Raw genomic sequence first — 15,482 nt, forward strand, 5'->3', positions numbered from 1 at the left:
GTGCCATTCTCTATTTCTTGCTGGAACTCGATGACAAAAAGTGAGACGTTTGTGAGCTGCCTATGAGCACGTTGTGTGCAGAATTGTGTTTCAATACGGTCACTGATATGTCACGTGCCTCGTTACTCAATTTGGTGTGTCCCCACTTAAACTGTTCTCTATTAACTTAATGTACATTAGAGTAATTTTTACCGTATTATCAAATTATTATCCAACATTTATAATACTTGCACTCCCTTCGTGTTTGCAAGTTAATATTGTGTATAAGGGGTCTCAAATTACACAAAAATCAGAATAGTTATATATGCAACGGCAGCGGGTTAAAACAGAAAATTGCGATGTATTGTTTTTATTTCTTTAATAACAGTCTGCAAATTTAGTACTTATGTAGGTTTGCTTTTGCCAAAGAACCAAAGTGAATTTTATAAAGGGATTGGTACTATGTAATTGTGTTAATTTCCGGGTCTATTACATCAAACTAGTCGATATCTACGTGATGTTGGAAAGGTTAGATAATAATGATCGGTAATGACAAGCTAATAATAATGACTTTTATTTTTGACTTATAAATGATATCATAATGTTATGAATCGATCATAATTTAAAAGTTTTCAACGGCTTCACAGAGCGGTTTCCCATTGATTACTCAAAGAAGAATTGCTACCAGTCTTATCCTTTGTTTGTTGGGGTTTTTCTTTCTTTCTTTCTTTTTCTATTTTTATTTATTCATTTTTATTATGGTTTTTCGGGCCCCGGGGGGGGGGGGGGGAGGGGGGAGGTAATGGCATTACATCGATCAATTTCCACATGTTATTTTTGTTTTAGATCGAACATTCTCAATTGAAGTTGAAAACTCTTCTTTCAGTTTTAAGCTGTACTAGATTTGTATTCTAATTTCCTTAATTGCGTTATAATTGTGCATGAAAATCACGATTTCTCTCTACAAAATTATTTTTCACAACGAAGATATGAGGAGGGTATTTAGGGGTCCAAATAACGAAGATATGAGGAGGGTATTTAGGTTTCCAAATAACGAAGATATGAGAAGGGTATTTAGGGGTCCAGACACCTACCATATTCATTGATTTCCATTATCGTTGTTGGGGCCCAAGAACCACTGCTGGTGAAAGTCAAACGACGGGATATGGCATGGTTTAGTCACGTCATACGACATAACAACCTCTCCAAAATCATCCTACATGGACTGTAGAGGGATAGAAGGGGGGGGGCGCAGACAGAGGTGGCAGAGGAAGAGTTGATCCAACATTGTCAAGGAATGAACCAAATTGTCAGATGCCAGACCTCCTCACGACAGCTGCCAACAGAATGGCGTGGCGAGCTACGACAAGATCTTCCTTAAATCCCCCAGTGATCGATGGAATGAGTGAGTGATTGTCGCCAAACGTTAACATATCATATTCGGAAAGGGGTTTTTTTTATTTGAGAAAATAATGGCAACACAAACGACGTGTCCGTGATTCGAACATTTCTTATACCAACAATTAAAACCTCAGTTCCATTGCGAAAAGGTGAAGATAACGAACAGTGATCAATGTCATAAATCATATAAAGAATACAAAATCAAAAACAAGGCAAACACGGACCCCTGGACACACCAGAGGTGGGATCAGGTGCCTAGGAGGAGTAAGCCTTGTTTTTGATTTTGTATTCTTTATATGATTTATGACATTGATCACCCTGTCGACTGGTCACACCCGCCGTGAGCCCTATGTCTTGATCAGGTAAATGGAGTAATCCATAGTCATAGTCGGTGTGTTAAGAACTGTCTCAACTGGTATGAAACACGTCAGATAGCATTTAAGTGATTTTATCCAATGGCAGGTTGTATTAGTAAATTAGATCGTTATAACAACCATAGAAGCTGCGAAATGCTGACTTTTAACCAGACTGTTGAAACCATGAAACATCAACTTATTTGTCAGTAGCCTACCTCGATTTAAAGACTGATCATGCGCAGAAAAAGCTCTCGTTTACCGAATCAGTTGAGAGATATAAACACCATATGCAGGTGATGATGCAATATTGCTACATAGATATGGGAAGTTGACGATGGAAAAACTGAAGTCATCCTTTGTCATGAAGTTGAGTTGTTAGTTTGCCGTTAATATCTATGTTCAATAAAATATATAAGTACAAAGCAGATGTGGAAGACACTTTGGTGTCTTTTATTTCGAGTTCATTGGGTTTATCCAATCGATATATGAATGAAAATGATTATTGTTAATAGATAAAACATCGTCGATATATCTAAATGTAGAGTTGAAGGTCACAGCGAGCTATTTTTTTCTCATGTAGAAGCTTTTGAATAAATTCTGCCATGTATAGAATATAGAAACAGGACAATTAATAAAGGAGCACAATTCATGCCCATAAAAATTCCAACAGACTGATTGAAGACCTAATCACCAAAGGCTACTAAGATAATGTCAATGAGGAACTTCGCATCTTGTTAATGCTAACTTGTGTGTAGTGAAGCAAACAGTGGAACAAAAAGGGTGAGGGAGACATATTCTTGGATGAATTTTCTCTAATTCTTTGTGTGATTTTATTTAATTTTTTGAAAAGTCGGAAAGGAGTTCCCGCCCCTTATTCCCACTAACTTGAGTGGGAGAGATGTTTTGGATGTGTAACCAGTATAACAGGTACATATTGTAACCTTGGGTATTCAGGCAATCCATTCGTGAGTCGTTCGTACCTTGTTCGTTGTTCCATTACCTAGGATCGAATAGGGCGTGCATGTACATTCGAAACTCATTCATACTTGGAATCAAATAGGAGATTGTTCACATAACATTCGGAACACCTTCATTTTGGTATCTCAGTATCCAAATCTTTCTTCTGGACCCATTCCAATCCTTTCGAGATGTGTAAATGGATGAAAACTTTTCTAAGGACCACAGAACTCTGAAACTACCAATTCAACTCCTTTTATTGGGAGGGGACCGACTGTTCAAGGTACGACTTATTTATAAGCTATGGTTAGGTAAGATGGCAGGGGACAGTTTCTTTGGTTTTGAAACATGTGGATAGGGGGTATACACCAAAGTCAGATTATGACAGACTAATGAAAAATCACATTTCCCTTTTATGACAATACTTGTATTTCATATTAGTGTAGTTAATAAATTATGACCCTAAATTACATGTAATCTATAAATACTGGTGCTGGTGCACAAAACATGCTCTGAGCAGGTTCCCCTTTTTTGCTTTGATTTTCCCTCATTTGGGCTAATCTGCACCACCCCCACACCATCACAGTACCAAACATGGGGATTTAGACACTGTGCACAATCAAGAACCCTATCTGCCCTTCTCAAAAATCTACCTCTCATATGGGGCCATCCACCTTCCCTCACAGCTACAGACCTTTTGCTAGACCCTGCATGTTTTCACCGGAATTTCTTCAGCAACTGACCACGTGTCTTAGTTTCGTATTTGCACCCATCTATATGCTAGGAATCATGGTGACACCTACATGTTGTATATCAACATTTTTATTAAGCACTCACCTACATTTGACATGCATCCTAAAATTATTGTATACATTTTTACACATGTAATATCACTTCAAATATGGGGTATTTCCATTTTTTTGAAAAAGTTGACCGGGCCTTTAGTGCGAAACTGTCCCCTGCTACCTAAGTCTTGTAGAGTCGCAATAGAAATCGTGCAACTGGTTTCAACTTTGGACCAGTCACAGCCAGTCATGTGACAGGTAGATCTGTATACTTACTGGACGTGGTACGATATATTTGCTAACTTATCTCACTAGAAGACTGCTCACCAACCATTTTAAACTGTACCCATGGCTAAGCTACCATTAAACTGTACCCATGGCTAAGCTATTTAAAATTCTATTGATATCTAAAGGGTTGTTGTAAAATTATAAAATACAGAGAGACATTTATTTCTCACATTATCACCAGTGTGAGATCGACTTTGCCCATATGAGACAGCCATTATATGAGATTTTTGTCTCGCACTGTTGCGACGTCATTTGATTGTGACGTCATATTTTTATGATTTACGTTACACGCTGAAGCAAAATATTTTGAATTGTTTTCTTTAAATTTAAATTTTGATATAACTTTCTGGAAGACAACCTTGGATGTTTTAGTTTACACTTACAGTGTAAACCATTTTCGGATATGCTCTTTCTGCCACACTCGTAGTAAGTAAGGATTCTATAAGTCTTATACTGTTTTTCGTAACTGAAACAGCTCACCGAAGCTTGTTTTTGCTTTAACTAATTTATAACAAGACAATCTGAATGAGAATGGCAATGACATTTATCAAAAATAACAACTGACGAAATAAAAAAAAAAGGAGTTCACAACCTATTAATGGAAATCAGCATATATTACACATTGGCACCAGATTTTGAACACATCATCAATGATTTCCCCTACTTATAAATAATGTTGCATAATACTACGTACGTTAAGCTTTTTATGTAAGTTTTTCCCCGAAATAATCGGAGCAGTTGCCGCAAATGTAGATGGTTTTCTTTTCAGGTGTGTAAAATCTGTAAAATGAAAAAATCCCACGTCGTGACGAGTCCATTAGTTGGGATTTTGTATGGTATTGATAGCTTTACACGTCAAAAACTTTTATGTTTTAGAAAACAAGATTACATAATGTGTTGCATATTTATGAAGCATATCCCTTAACGCTTATCAAAAATTTATTAGAACGACATACATGTACCTAATTTATTGTAATAAGAACTAACTCAGTCTTTGTGCCATGCTTTTTTTTTTTACTTGAAACGCGTGAAATTTTCTCATCCATTGTTTGTTGTTCTTTTATTTCAATCTATAAAGGTTTATTTTGATGTCGGTTTTTTTCCGGTACGGCCTCAGCATTACAGTTGTACAAACAACTTGCGCTGAAGTCGCTCTGCTCAAGAACTAAAAAAAGAATTAATGTTCAACCCTCTCATAAGCACGTGTCACTACTCATTTTAATGTTAAATAACTGGATGAACGACAAAGTAAAAGGTCCCTTGGTAGTCTACTCCGTCCGTTTGCCTAAACAACTTTTCATTGTTTGCAGTTCACAACGTAATCATGATAAAATTGACCCAGTCGAAAAACTTGCATGCTAGTCATCAGAAAAGAGACTCAAAATTGTCATAATAGTATGTTATATCTTTCCACAAAGTGTACCTAAAATCGGGAAATACAGAAACATTAGGTAAATTCAATTTGTGGGCCGGTCGTAATTTATTGCCCATTTGTGGAAAACTATTGAATGGTTTTTAACTTGATATATACATTTTCGTAGTTCCACAAATCCGGATCTCTACTTCGATGCAATAAGCTTTTTACAAGCGTGAAATGCAGGTCGTGTAAGGTCGATATCACGAGGTAAATAGTGATGTGAAGCATGGAATCACATGGGAGCTGTCATGTTCACGCCGTTATTTGTTCACAAAAGCTCGAACGAACACAGATCATTTGTTCACAAAAGCTCAAATGAACACAGATTATTTGTTCACAAATCCTCGAGTGAACACGAATTAATTGTTCACAAAACCTCGGATGAACACAGATTATTTGTTCACAAACCCTCGAAGAACAGATTTTATGTTTACAAAAACTAGAACGAACAGGCTACATTTGTTTAGAAAAGGTCGAATTAACACAAATTATATGTTCACAAAACCTGGAATGAACACAGACTATGTTCCCAAAACTGCGGCTAGAATAAATAAAGACTATATATATATTAACAAAAGCTAGAATGAACGTATATCATATGTTCACAAAAGCTACATGTAGTATGAACATAGATTGTATTGAGGTTCATAATTTTTGTTCATTGAAATCACATGAGATTGAACACTGTTCGTTATCTTTGTCTTTCATGAAGTACAATTTATAATATGATACTTGATTTAAATCAAATTCTCTGGAAAGTAATAAATACTGCTATCATAATTTTTTTTTTTTTTTTTTTTTATCATATTATTATTTTGCTCCAGAAATGGAGGTATATTCAAACTATTTTCAGAACCTAAACTAAATCATTCACGTACAAATGAAAGGCGGAGTGGGCGATGCTTCTCTGAGTTGTAATGATCACGATACACATTGTATAGTACTGCCTTCTACTTCCGTTTACTGATGAACGGATAACTGAAGATCTGGCCTCATAAACTGAGAATAGATTTAGGTCTAAATTTCAAATCCAGCTAACTTTTGAAATAATTTTTATAAACAAATAAAATGTTTAGTACATGATTGCATTTGATCTTTTTGTATACATATACCTGCAATTTTTTTTAAACATGTGTGCTAGATAAATCTTATGATATAAGCAATCAAAATTTTGACTTAAGTCTATTCTCAGTTTATGGTCCTGGGACCAGGCTGTTATATTTACTAAGAACAGGGTCATCTAAGGAACTGGGCGGACGCCTGTAATTTACGTTACGCTTATAACGTGTACAGCGACCTCTATCACCAGCCGTAGTATACACGTCCATGCTTGTGTGTCTTACATTCCATTAGTTTCAATTTCCATGCATGTTTATATGGCCAGCTATTTCACAATCTACAGGACTTGATCGTGTTGATGCTTGTAGGTGTTGATTTAGTGTGATATTGTTCTTCACTTGTTTGTTGGAGGGGGAGAACTAAATAATTTTATTGAAACAAAAATATCAAATTAATATTCATCGATACTTTAGTGTTCGTGCTCATCTTTTCCGAATTATTTATCTGACATGAGTGCGTATGGATGACATCGACTGAACGTTACGTTTTCCCAATCTGTTCGCATGTTGACAGTTGTGATTAGGAAGAGCAATGAACACCCTGATCAATGATATCACTTTATTAAAGATCCTTAAGAACCCCGACAGCCGTCCGTGCTTTTGTTCTTCTGAGTGGGATCACGAAATGTCAAGATGATACCGAAACCTCCTCTCGATGTTTCCAAGAGTTGAACCTAAAACCGTTAAGGTCCCATCAGAAATGTCGTAACCACTTTCGCGCCTGGGTGCCTCCATTATTTTGGGATGAGAGTGTGTCGACGCGAGAAGACTCGTATCATCTGCCAGGGAAGTCGCGGTACTTATAGAAATATCGCGAATACAGCAGGATCAGGAGGTGAACAAAATGCAAATGAGTCTCACCTGTGAGAAAACGATTACGTTCTGTTCTCCAAGTAGAAATGATGACTGCCGTAATGTCTCGTGAGGCTGCAGCCCCTGAAACCCACGTACAGAACGTCTGACATGACGGTAACTTGTGAGTTTGGAACAATGTTTATTAGCAACAAATATCTGAATTCAAATACAATTGAGCACAAACAGATGTCTCCAGCCTTTGATAACCGATAAATTTACTTTGGCTGTACATATTATCTATCAAAACACATTTTTGTAACTCTCGTCAATTTTTGTTTCAACATTTGGGACACCATATCCGTGATACGTCACCGATATAGTTTTACGACATTTACGAAGAGTCTTTCTGACAGCTTTTCATTGTGTCATGCACCTTTAATAAAACATGAGCACCTATTATAAAGGTATCGTCTGCTGGCTGCTGTGACAAGTATCATGCACACTGACACCTGTGTTGTCTTATTCAGTAATAACTTGTTGTCTGGAAGTTCATCTTCAAACAAGATAGGGAGGATCTAGTGCTTCTATGAAACAGAAAACGAAACATGAAAAACAACAGTCATTCGCTGCTAATGAGACTTAAAGTAGAATGCATGTCCTCTTTACAAATATATTGGAATTCTCCTCTCTGAGAGTGCGCTGCACGTGCATAAGCTTCAGTGTAATAAAAATCATAATTAATTATGCCCTAATTGAAATGGCAAAGCAACAATTGAAACTATTCATGTATAATGAATATTTTCTTCCAACATAAAATGTTCGTGGATTTTTTTTTTTTCAATTTTCACTTTATCTATGAATTTGACGAAGTCAACATGGTGTCGCAATCTAATGCGAGATAGTTCTTACCTACAGTCTAACATTACTTTGGATTCCAGCCCAGGTCCGAGCTCTGGAAACCAAACCCTCTCCTGATAGGTCTTGTATTCGCCATGTAATGAAGAAGCGATGACAGAAAATTACCAGTTTAACACCGAGGTCTGCAATTCAAGAATGTTATAATTACCATGCCGTCAATTTCGCTGGCCACGTGGAGAGTATAAAATCCGAAACTCTCCGAATAGCTTTCCTTCGATAAGCCGCATAAAATGACCAGCGAAAGTAGTGTTATGGGAATGTTTTATTCCAGTTTGTAAGCAGTAAAAATCAAAAACACATCACTTTTCACTGAAGAAGTAAATTAACAAATAATTGTGGCTAACTTTACAATAATAAACCTTCAACAGTCCTTAATACTTACGATCAGAGGATACACATTTTTAAAAAATCCAAAGAAAAAAGGTTTGTATCACGGGGTGCTTTCACCATACAAATCAATAATGTATACACGAAACACATCATATGCGAAACGTATTTGAGTTTCTGAAATTTATCACATTAATGATTTGGGTTTCCCTAGAATTATGAAAATGTAGATTTTGAGGGATCACAAAAAGGGTGGGAAAATTCATCACACATTTCACATGTAAAACCCGTACATTTCACCACGCATTTCACATGTAAACCCGTACATTTCACCACGCATTTCACCTGTAAAACCCGTACATTTCACCACGCATTTCACATATAAAACCCGTACAATTTTACATTTTGTGTGGAGTTTGCACTGTCCTTTAAAATAATTTATGAAGTGAGAGCTGTACATTGTTTTTTCTTTGGAAATCAAAAGAAAATGTAATACAATTCACGTTTTCTATGAAATGTAACAGTTTTCACATTTCATATGACGCCTTCAATAAGAGTTAGGTATCATGTTATCTTTAATATTCATATACCCTGTGGTTATCTTATTAATATGATAATCTTGTTCAATTCCATTCACTTAATCACATTGAAGTCATTGAAACATGTTATATAGTTTTTAGAGATGCTTATGAAACTTATTTTCATTGTACACTGATATTTTCAGTGAAAATTAATTCATAATAGACATGACATCAAAACGCGTACAATTAAAAGAATCAATCAAAAATACACATATCGCATAATGCTCTTATCGGAAAATTCTTCAGCGATTTGATTTGACATAAATCACTTCAGACAGTATTGTCGGAGGAAATGGGATATATGATAACGACAAACCCAGCCGACACAGCAGAAAGGAAAAACAGACAAATGCCCACACATTAAAAAGCATTTTACTTGTAATCAATCAATTTTGCACTAATTTCAAAAACATGTTCCTTCTGAAGTATAGGAGAGATGTCTTAAAACTGAGAACAGGTACTTTACACCTGATAAAAAATACAACCAATAGCAGGACAGGAAGCTGCGCAGAGGATCGGGCTCCGACTAGGTTTGCTTTGATGCAATTATAAGGGTATGCGTCGTGTTCTGTGTGGGCCCTTCAGCCGCTGAAACCTTGTCGTGTTCGCGCTGCGTCACACTGAGATGAAAAAAATACGAAAATTATCGGTATTTTGCATCAAATATATAAAGACGCCAGAGGGAATGAGAGAAGATACAGTCTTAGAAAAGACAGACACTTCACGTGTATAGCAGTAAACTTTTGAAAAACTGTGATATATTGATGCAAATCTTATTTTTCAGCGCCACAATAAATGTGAATAAATCTACATATGAAATCACTGAAGAATGCTTGTAGACGCTGGCATCAACAATCAAGTCATAAATAATGGCCAAGAAAATTTTAATTGCTGGCATTTTGACCATGTGGCAATTTTTTCTGCAATTTGCAAATTCAACGCCACTCTGATGGGTCCAGCAGACACGATTTCCCCGCAAGTCCTTCTCTCTGTAATAATATTTGCTGCTACCTATAATTTATGTTCGCTCGTCCATCATGGCATGTTTAGAACAGCTGACAACATGTTAAACTGAGGGGCTCTGTCGTCTATCAGGGTGACATAAATCTACTTTCTCTTCCACAAAATTATACATCCGGGGCTTGGTGTAAGAATATAACTCCTTCAGAATGATTACCACATGATCCGAGTATTACTGGAATAACATGTTTTACACTGTTGTACAATAAACATTTCAACAACCCTGTTCAGACAGGAGCTTAGGAATGGTTTAAGTGTGGGGGGATGCGCCAATCGTCAGGCCACGTGAAGGCTTCTTGTAAACTACGACTTGTTCTCCCCAGTAATTGTGACAACTTGCTTTGTTTATGTACTTAGGTAATTAATTCTTCCTGGAAATAGTAATTGTTACATAAACCAAATGTTTTGTAGTGGGAATATGCGCGCAAAGCGGAATTGGATTTGGCAATGCGCATGTCTAACCGTATGTGAATATACTACACAAAAAATAAATTGATTTCTTATTTTTTCACATTATTATATTGAAAAGCAATAAAACGTTTTGTGTATACGGTTGTATTGCAAGTTTTGAATTATATTTTGGTTACCTGCAGTTTTGCATTAAGTAATACACAGTCTAGCTTTCTGTGATAGCAACTTGTAGTTATGGACCTTCAGAATTCTTTCATTGAGTCTTATAAAATTACGCTGCACTTATGACTCACATTATACTGCATGATTAGTTAAGTGATTGGCTTTATTTTGTGTGTCATATTCGTGCTAATGTGTTAAGAAGCCGACCTCTTTCTACCCGGTTTTGTATTACAGTCCGTCACAACTTATTAGCGTCTTGTTATCTACACGATAAGTGGGGGCATTGACTGGTGGGTGTCGTTTCTCGGCCGTGCCACCAAGTGAGAGGACCTAGTACGTCATTTTTCTCAGAGCGGTGGTCCCGGAACTTCACAGTCATCCGAGAAAGCCATCCGGAACCTAGGTGGTCTCCGGGATCATATCGAGGCTGGGATGAAATTTGATGCCGAAATACGAACATGTCATTGCTCAGCCAAAACAATGGATAAAAGTAATAAAAATAGATATATGAATAGACTTAAGAATCTGTGTGTCCTACTTATATTATTTTCTCTCTATCTGACCTAAAATGTGTATGAATAGTTTGTTAATGTAATGTTCATTGATCAATAAAAGATTGTAATCTCACTGAATATAACAAACCGGGACAAAAACTAACTTTCTATAACTATGTATATTTTTCTTTCAGCTTTGCTAAACACAAAGAACTCGATAAATAAAAGAAGCCACAGATGCAAGTTTATAAAAATCTAAAATTGTTTACGGAACATTAGTTCCGGGTTTATAAAAATAATATTATAAAATTCCAGTGCAAACACCGCAGGGCATGCCTTTGTGTTCTTTTTAACGATGATTTAAAGGTTGCAAAAGGTGCCTATTTTAGCTGTGCCCTAACCTTTTCACGTTACCGCATTGCAAATTTTGTCACACATAATTAGTCATACACCTTGCTAGAAATAGTGGCATTTCCATATTATTTACCGATTTATGTGCTTGTCCTTAACTTTTAGTAAGAACCTGAATATCAGTCCTCGTGCTTCTTTATTTCAGAGATATCCATGACTTCGATGATTTATGCCCGATCTCTTCGATGAAAATAGCATGATATAGATCACTGAGATCATCATTCGATTAATATTTTCAAAAATGAGATTATTCATATGCAGATATAAAACTTTTAGCTGTATTTATTCAAATTTTATACATATCAAACGGCATAAGTAAAGTTTGAATTGAAATGTCTGAAGAAAAATATATTACCTGTGCACAATGTTATTAACGGGAAAAGTTAAAAATGCATGGACTATTTCCTCAACATTGTTGCCGCTTTTAAAAGAAAATTTGTAATAAATTATATCTACTTCTACAATAATCTATTTTGGATAAGAATATTTCAATAAAAATGAAACAATTATTTTTAATCCTGAAAGTATTTCAGACACGCAGTACTGGGGGGAAAGGTCGGGAAAAAATATTTTAAAATTCCGGAAGAGAGTAATACACTCGCATGGTTTCCGATAGAACAGCGACCACGGGATTAATTCGAAGAGAATGTTTGGAGATTGGTGATTATCGCTTTAGATTCGTGATAAATGTACCAAACGTGTGTAAATAGACATCATGGTGCAATCGCACGGTCTGAAAAGACTTGAAATTCATCGCATATATCGGTATTCTTCCCAGCTATTCCAAATAAAACGTGTCAAATTTTAAATCCTAAATGGTAAATCAAGTCATGCATGACGTATGATGAAGTTTGAATAAGCGGGCAAATCACTTTTGGATTAGGGTGTGAAAGGGGAGGGAAGTTTTTATTCTGCAGAGCGGTTTGAGAGACTGCTGTTTTTGTCATACAGCCGTGACATAGTCTATTTGACACAGCGGGAAGAATTTCGCCAACAAAAGATTCTCGACCATCTCGGTCGATGCATCTGTTTGCTTTTAGATTTCCAATACGGTGTGTGCTTCAACTATTGAAATTCATGTTCTAGTGAAAGTCAATTGGCTTCCAGCGCTAATGTCTCTTCGATGGCGGTTTTTAGAAATTTTTAGGAAATTCGTATGTGATGAACTGTCGTTGCTCTTCTTTGCGCATGCAACAAACGTTATTGTTCATTTGATCCTAGTAGCATTCGGTTGTTCCTCTATCAGGTTTAAATGGTATTGATGTAAATGCTCTTCGACGTCGTATGGCAAGTCATTTGGCTGGAAAGATGACTATACGTATATTTAGCTAGCAGATGAAATTGGAAAGAAAATGGATTGCGGTCTTTTATAGATCAATAAATGTTTTTAACAAGAATAACACATAGCTGAAAACAAACACCCTCCTGTGCAATTTGTTCAAGTTGAAAACACTAGCTGTTCCATCGTTTTACCATATGCACTGTCGCCATCTTCTGGGTTAGAAATTGTTATGGCTTATACTCAACATCGCGCTTACCTTTGATCTTAAAGCTATGCAGTACAACTCTAATGTTAATTATACTATATTGAAATCACACGTAACCCCTGCACATTAGCCATTGGTAGAAATAACGTAGACCGTCACCCCTGCTCATCTGAGGCAGGCTTCGACAGACAACTGGGCACCGGGTCTCATTTACTTTTGCGGTAGGAAAACAAAATAGGTTGTTCTTCATTATTTTTAAACTTGAACTGTAATCTAGATATCATAAAGTAGTTGCATGCAAGAAATTAAGTTTGTAGATTGGGCTGGGTGACTTCAAGGAAAGAAGCTCTCTAATATAGATGAAGAATTATTGATAATTCTCAACATGCAGAAAGAGGCGATGATGTCTTTACAATTCATATCATTTTCAGGCTGTAATTTTCATCTTGTGTAAATAAGATTTGTTAAATATTTTGTAGAAAGGAAATGACGTTTACATAAACTTAATGGCAATGATATCGGTGGGACCACGCCTATAGCTATTACGCTAGGCTTTCGATTTTATTTTGCAAGTCTACAATCAAGATTCACAAATGAAATTTCTATTATAAAATTCTGCTGGTATGCAATCAACACTGCAAGTTTCACGGATCTATATATCACATGTAGAGGTGTTGAAGATATTTACAAATGTGAGACACTTAGCAATATACAAAGAAATCTACAAGAAAAAGACGAAAAATGTTTTCAAATACACAATAAAAGCACCTATGCTCATAAATCTAAACGGAATAATTTCTCATTTTTCATTCCCAATAGAAAGGTCTGTTAATGCGGCAACTTTATTCTCGTTTAAGATTCACATTAATGTAATATCTTCATCCATGATAGTTTCTGTTTCAGTGACTCCAAACAAAGCCCTCCGCGGCAATGGTATACCAGCAAGGTTACAAAACAAGACACTACCAGCTAGAATGGGCCGGAGTCTACAGAAGGGCGGTTGGACCCGGGATGATTAATGACGGTTTAATTACCTCATAATCTAAACCAAGGACCCAAGGAGTGTGCCCAGCATGCCATTCAGCTACGTCCATAGCGAGGGGATATGTGTCTTTTTCACGAGACTGTCCCCTGGGTTCCAGCGCTCACGTTACGTGGACGTTTTTCAGAAGCCAGTTCCTTTCTATCTGAGTGACGGCTTTATTACGCTATCCTAATCTATCACAGGATCAAAGGACATGGTACAACTTCTCTATAAAACTATATCTGACTTTTTAGACGAATTAAACAACAATGTGTTTTCACGTGGCTTAAACCGTGGTATTAATTCAGTTGAATTTGGCTTTCATGACAAAATATCTCGTGTCTTTTGATTTGTCTTGCGCTGAGAAACTTAAAAAGTTCTTTTATACCATTGACTCAGTGTGTAATGGCCATTAAAAGTTTGTTGGTATAATGAAACGCACATTACAATTTGTATATTAGAATATTTCTGATATCTGGCAAATCAAATTGACAATAAAACGAGGGATCAATAGATTTACTTTGACGTTGCTGCTGATAAACATTTGGTGACCATTCTACGGAGTATGTTTGGAATCCGGGAGACCCCTATCGATATCTTGTTCTTGTCTTAGCGGGTAAATGATGACACGCTCTCAATAAACAAAACTGGAAATTGACAATTTAATGAGATATGCGGCATTTTCCCCACGTGTATGTAGAATGAAATTATTGCGGACGCCTGATCAATGGGTACTGTATGTTTCAGTGTATATATCCATTGTATTGAACCTCTTTGAAATAAATATATCAAAACTTCATAGACCTACCCCTGTCAGTCGATTCTTCCCAAGACAATAAAATCCTATGACAGTTTTCATCTATTGTTCCTTTGTGTAAAAAGATTTTGTTTGAACATGCTTCTAGTAATAAATTGGATTTATTCTAGTCTCGTTCTGAGGCATGCGCAATCTTTTATCACCGATCAAATGTTTAATAAGATTTAGAAGAAGTTCAAAACATAGGCTACTGCACAATTCATTTCAGACATTTATTCGAATATACATGCACAAATGTCATTTTAAGATGTGACTATAATACATAATATTTCACAATGCTATCTGACGGTTCAGTAATATAGACTACATCTACTTTCAAGTTATTCTTTGAAAAAATAATATGCATAACATCGTGTTACATATTTGATACAGAATACTATAAAATATGAATTATAGAGGAATTTGAAAAAATCTTCTTTTTTTTTTTAAATATTTAGGAAAATTGTAAACAAGCTAATGAAGTTGGGTTGTTTTTTTTTTTATATATGTAAATGAACGTTTTAACTACATTGGCCAATGCCGCACCTGCACTTTTAGTTTAAATGAAAGTTTCACGGATGGGAATTTTCTAATACCTTTGATAATAATTAAACGTTAATAATTATGATAAATTTAACTTAATGTTCACATTTGAATATTAAATGATACTTCACTTAAATAAAACATGACAACATTTAAATATTTAATATCATAGGCGTCTATTGATTTAATACGTTGATTTATGCATAAATTTA

General features: G+C 35.9%; 2 long non-coding RNA genes across 5 annotated transcripts in view; one reads left to right on the forward strand and one right to left on the reverse strand.

Moving 5' to 3' along the window:
• Window positions 1–14,729, forward strand: part of LOC125664099 (uncharacterized) — a 35,763-nt gene extending 21,034 nt beyond the window's left edge. For all 3 annotated transcript variants that reach the window (XR_007365721.2, XR_007365722.2, XR_007365724.2), the window contains exon 4: window positions 13,811–14,729. This is a non-coding gene — a long non-coding RNA (uncharacterized LOC125664099). The remainder of the gene's footprint in view (window positions 1–13,810) is intronic.
• Window positions 5,499–14,829, reverse strand: LOC125664098 (uncharacterized). Of its 2 annotated transcripts, XR_007365718.2 has the most exons (4): window positions 14,740–14,829; window positions 8,006–8,136; window positions 5,689–7,680; window positions 5,499–5,622 (listed from the first exon to the last, which is right to left on the reverse strand). It is a non-coding gene; the product is annotated as an uncharacterized LOC125664098 (long non-coding RNA). The 2 variants fall into 2 exon arrangements; XR_007365719.2 differs by lacking the exons at window positions 5,499–5,622; window positions 14,740–14,829 and adding an exon at window positions 8,397–8,969 and having other exon boundaries at window positions 7,276–7,680.
• Between the last annotated feature and the right edge of the window lie 653 nt (window positions 14,830–15,482).

The sequence above is a fragment of the Ostrea edulis genome, chromosome 1 (assembly GCF_947568905.1).
Source record: "Ostrea edulis chromosome 1, xbOstEdul1.1, whole genome shotgun sequence".
In the NCBI taxonomy this organism is placed as follows: Eukaryota; Metazoa; Mollusca; class Bivalvia; order Ostreida; family Ostreidae; genus Ostrea; species Ostrea edulis.